Here is a 6,000-nt window from a genome sequence, read left to right as displayed (position 1 = left end):
TTTAAGTTTGGATTTTTTATTTTCGTGGTATTCTTTAGGAATTACACATTAGAAAAAACCCTTATGCTAATAGTATACCATTTGGTATATGAAAGTGGCTGGATGGTAATATGGAAAAGAAGAAACATAGCAAAACCAAGCATTTTAGAGATGGGATATCAGAAACAGTGGTGTGACTTTGGAACTTGTACTCTGAATTTATCAGATAGTTTTGAGAATCTCATCATTAATTATTGAACTTCACCTGATTTTGTGGTATTGGTCTCTGACCAGCTGCATGATTTGTATTTTTTCAGCTTAGCCCTAATGTGCAGCACTATAAAGATGCAATACCTGCAGTGAAATCTGTGTCTTTCAGAAGTGGTGAAAAAAGCCATTTTGGAATTACTATATATATATATATATATATGCACACAATACATGCAAGAGTAAACATGCTTTTTAATCTTTTCATTTCACTACCAGTGTATCCAGTGTATCTTATGTGGATTCATGCAAGCAGATTTAGAACTGTTAAATTATGGAATGAGAATTGCAATTAAGTATATTCTTGGAGTTTTTATACTGTCATGTGTTATTCCTTTGATTCCTCTTGTAATTTAAATCTTTCAAATTCTACAGAAATACTATTTCCATCTCTGAATATTTGTGTATATATGTGTGTGTGTATGTATATATACATATATAAATATGCCATCTTTTTCTTCGTAGTCACTTCTTAAATTAAATTAGAAGTCAATTGTAAACTTCCATTTTTCTATCTCTGCTGTCCCCTCACATGTATTTTATTTCATTCCTGGCCACAGTATTGAGTCTTAAAAAAACTTAAAATCAAAACTGTGGAAGAGGATCCCATCTTCCTCGTGATTTCTGCTCTGGAATTTTGAAAATTGTTGCTATTCTATTAAAACGCTCTAGTGACAACTATGAAGCAATAACATGGAGCTGAGTTTTAGACAGGAAAGGGTACCAAGAAAATCTGGAAAGTTGGGGAGGCTTTTTTCATTTTACTATTTGTTGCATATGCATATTTTTGTTATGTTTGTTGTAGAGGTTTTAAAATTGTTTTTCTTTTAGGGAGTCTCCAGCCCTGTTAATAAGTTGTACTGGAGTCAATTCTTCCTTCCATAAGAAATGCTTAAATATAATTCTCCTTTTTTGAGTGTACTGGGAACTCATGAAGACTGAAATGTCTAAGACTCGGTGCTAGGCAGACTGCCTTTGCTGGCAGAGCTCATGTTGGACATGGGCTTAGGGCAGGGTGAGGGTCAGGAAAAGGATGAGGTGTCAGTGCAAGACAGAGAGCAGCCCTCCACTGTTAGGAGGGCTGTGAAAAAGCCTCCAAGGGAAGGTGAGGACTGCCACTTCACCCCGAGAGCAAGAGAGAATTGGATGTCCTATTAGCTGGATTCTGGTTAGAGCCTAGTGTGAGTATGGCTAGTTAAGCGTAGCAGGACAAAAACTTGAACTGTTCAAGCTAATCCAGGTAATGCAGGATTATGGAATTCTTAGTATAACTAAGTAGTACTTAGCAAGTGAGACTACCACATGTAGGACACCAAGTATTAGGGGCTGTACAAAATGCAGACTAATAGGCTGAGGTGTAGTAAGCAAATGTTTCTTTAGATGCCTTAGGAATTCACTTAATGAGCCAGCATTAAGCTGGCAGTGCTAGAGGGATGACTACAGAATTTAAAGATATAGCAGGACTTCTGAAAAGGGATGCATCATTGGGGCAGAGTTGATTTGGGAGTGAAGGGCCATGTGACATACCAAGAGGTTTGTCATGCAGCAAACATGCAGCCAGAGGGATGTGGCTCCCACATTACCTTCAGTGTCTTTGTTGCTATTGGCACAATTGTCCAGCAGCATCCTTTCATAGGTGGTGCATCTCCTCAGCTCAGAGGCTGTGTAAGGACAGAGTGGCCACGCAGGGCTTGATCCTGCACTTGATACTGTCTTTTACCTCTCCTCAGCTCCAGATCTCCAAGTCCATTGCCAAACTTCTGTGGTGGCAGGAGGAGAAGGCTGCTCACATCAGCACCTGCAGCTGCAGAAAGTATTCCAGAGAGCAGAAGGTAGAGCCTGAGGGTACTGCTGGTGTGGGCACTTCTCCCCCATCACAGCAGCAGCAGGTATTTAACTTGCCATTTCTTTCCACTCAGCATCTTCAGCCTCTTTCCTACAATTTTCATCCAGCTCAGAGAACAAGTCCTGAGGGATGTGCTGCTTATCCTACTTGGTCCTGAGGATGAACTGTACCCACTGGAATGGAGTGTCTGGGGATAGAAGACAAAGGTCCATCCTGTTACTGTGGCTATCATGCTCACATTCAAAATGGGCATCAGATGCGCACCAGTTCAGCCATTATTATTGGACTAGGCCCGTACCCCTAGGTCTGTGCACGCTTGCCCAGAGCCATGGAGGAGAAACATCTATGTTTCATTACTTAATTTTCACTGTATCCCTTAATGGTGCAGTCCTGTCCATTTTCAAAGTCCATTTTGCTTCAGCTTTTGAACAAGTGCTGGCAGCAAGTGTTCCTGAAATTACAAAATCTCTTTTCAAATTTCAGCTTTGGCTGAACAACTCATATTTGTTCATGATTCATTTAAAAAAAAAACAAACACCTCAGGTTTTGTTTAAATCTCCATAGCAGATGGTGACAAGATCAAATCAGCCCCATGATAATGAACTCAAGAACAAAAAATGAAAATCACAGACCACAAAAATCACAAAATGAAAAATCACATAAATCACAAAATGTCTGCAGCCATCACATCATTCTTCTGACCTCTCCAAGTTAGGAGCAGCCTCTGTGAGAAGTCCAGCTATGAATTATCCAGCCCTATGGTGAAGGCTCACACCAGAGCTTCTGGGGAGGCTTTCCCCCTTGGTTTAAAAGCTGTAATATTTTTTAAAGCCTGTGGAAATAAACTGCGTTTATTCATGTAGTATCACAGCACATCTTGCTGCACGTGCTGTTAACAATGTGCAGCAGGCATAGGGACTTCATGCAGTGGACAAACCCACAACAGTGGTGGCACTTCTGCCAGGATGTCAGCAGACTCCCCATTATTGGCACAATTGTCCAGCAGCATCCTTTCATAGGTGGTGCATCTCCTCAGCTCAGAGGCTGTGTAAGGACAGAGTGGCCACGCAGGGCTTGATCCTGCACTTGATACTGTCTTTTACCTCTCCTCAGCTCCAGATCTCCAAGTCCATTGCCAAACTTCTGTGGTGGCAGGAGGAGAAGGCTGCTCACATCAGCACCTGCAGCTGCAGAAAGTATTCCAGAGAGCAGAAGGTAGAGCCTGAGGGTACTGCTGGTGTGGGCACTTCTCCCCCATCACAGCAGCAGCAGGTATTTAACTTGCCATTTCTTTCCACTCAGCATCTTCAGCCTCTTTCCTACAATTTTCATCCAGCTCAGAGAACAAGTCCTGAGGGATGTGCTGCTTATCCTACTTGGTCCTGAGGATGAACTGTACCCACTGGAATGGAGTGTCTGGGGATAGAAGACAAAGGTCCATCCTGTTACTGTGGCTATCATGCTCACATTCAAAATGGGCATCAGATGCGCACCAGTTCAGCCATTATTATTGGACTAGGCCCGTACCCCTAGGTCTGTGCACGCTTGCCCAGAGCCATGGAGGAGAAACATCTATGTTTCATTACTTAATTTTCACTGTATCCCTTAATGGTGCAGTCCTGTCCATTTTCAAAGTCCATTTTGCTTCAGCTTTTGAACAAGTGCTGGCAGCAAGTGTTTCTGAAATTACAAAATCTCTTTTCAAATTTCAGCTTTGGCTGAACAACTCATATTTGTTCATGATTCATTCAAAAAAAAACCAACAAACACCTCAGGTTTTGTTTAAATCTCCATAGCAGATGGTGACAAGATCAAATCAGCCCCATGATAATGAACTCAAGAACAAAAAATGAAAATCACAGACCACAAAAATCACAAAATGAAAAATCACATAAATCACAAAATGTCTGCAGCCATCACATCATTCTTCTGACCTCTCCAAGTTAGGAGCAGCCTCTGTGAGAAGTCCAGCTATGAATTATCCAGCCCTATGGTGAAGGCTCACACCAGAGCTTCTGGGGAGGCTTTCCCCCTTGGTTTAAAAGCTGTAATATTTTTTAAAGCCTGTGGAAATAAACTGCGTTTATTCATGTAGTATCACAGCACATCTTGCTGCACGTGCTGTTAACAATGTGCAGCAGGCATAGGGACTTCATGCAGTGGACAAACCCACAACAGTGGTGGCACTTCTGCCAGGATGTCAGCAGACTCCCCATTCCGACTTCTCATACTGAGTATTGACAGCATTTCTCATAATTTCCTGGTTAGTTGCTGCCTCTTCATCTGTATAGCAGTGGGAAGGTGCAGGCTGGGGCTGGGTGTGTACAGCTCTCTTGTGCCCTCCCAGGCATCATCCACTCCCGCGTCCATGCAAGTCCATAACTGTCACACCTCGGCATGGCTTCTCCTCCAGGCACAGTTCTGAAAACTCAGGCATGTAGTTTTTCCCCTACCCATATGAAACACCCTATACTATCACCTATATTGTATGCAGTGGGAATCTGAAAGTATTTTTTACAGAGGGAGAGGCTGAGAGTTTCAGACCAAAAAGAAATTTTGTGTCCTCTTCCTACGGGGGTGGAAAAAAGGAGGGGGGGGGGGGGGGGAGAATTTCCAAACTGGGGGAACTATCAAAACAAATCAAAAACCTGCAGTGCTGACCACAGCAACTTTCAGTGTGCAAAGGTGACACGTTCCGGCCTCCTTAGATCACACGTGGCCATGGGATGTGGCCATCAACAACAAAGACCCTTAAAAACCTGCATAGGTGAAACCTGTGAAATTGTGCCACATGAGGTTCAGGCTTCCCTTGGTGCAAACACACTCTCCAGGGAAAACCTTTATCCTCTTTTTTATTCTCCTTTTGTATTTTTTTGTCTTTTTTTCTCCTTTTTTTTCCTTCTCTTTTTTCTCTTTTTTCTCTCTCCTTTTTCTTCTTTTCCTCTACTTTTTCCTCTTTTTCTCCTTTTCTTTTTGCAAAAGCCAAAGGCCTAGAGCTCATGCCCACTTCACCTGAAATACCACTGCTGGCACAGCATGAAGAGTATTTCTGCCTTAAAAGCCAAAGAACTACAGCAACAAACTGAAGTAAATATTTTTATTTCTTTTTTTCCCCGTAACCAGGGCAGGGGAAGGGGATTACCAGATTTACTGAGTTCAAAGAAACAAAAACCCAGCCTCATCTCACACTCAAGTCAAACTGCAGCCCGAAGGTGGTCAGCTTGGAGCCTAAGGCATGCTAGGGAGGGTTTGATTTGCTGCAGTTCAGGCTGCAGTGGACTGCAACTCTCTCCTTCTGGGGCAGTGCCTGCTGATTCAAAGGTAGCCTTAGTGCCAAAGGCCCACTCTGTCCTGCCCACACTCCTTCTCCACATTTGCTCAATGACTGATGGTGACTTAGTTGCTGTAGAAATATGGCGGATTTTCACAGATAGCCATGTGTGCAGTCCCATTCATTCTCCTGTGGGAGCCAAGACCTGCCTGAGCTGGGATTTGCAAAATGCAGCTGTGAGCAGGCAGGTCAGGCCCAAAGGAAAAGGGTCCCTCCAAAGGGCCAGAGCTTCCCACATAGAGAGGATGGCAAGTGCAGTGTAATAAGGGAATGTAGGTCCTCGGGGCTTCCAGGTCTTGGGGACAGCAGCTGGACATGCAGTGTCTTAGGCTGCTGACATCTGATCCTTCTGTGTGTGTGCTGTACAGCACACCAGGGAACTTGAAACTGGACTCTGGATATCTGGGCAGGAACCTTCCATCTCATTGGTCCTCCCTGAACTTCATCAAAGGAAAGCTGAGAAAACTGGAATTTGGTAATTGAAGGGAGGAACTTGATGGCAGTAACTGAAATGGCAGTCCAATACACAGCCTCTGCTGTACCTCTCGAAATAGGGGTAAGGTGTTCAGCAGTCCAA

The sequence above is a fragment of the Passer montanus genome, unplaced genomic scaffold (genome assembly GCF_014805655.1).
Source record: "Passer montanus isolate IOZ18808 unplaced genomic scaffold, ASM1480565v1 scaffold52, whole genome shotgun sequence".
Classification (NCBI taxonomy): Eukaryota; Metazoa; Chordata; class Aves; order Passeriformes; family Passeridae; genus Passer; species Passer montanus.
Note: the sequence above shows the minus strand (reverse complement) of the source record.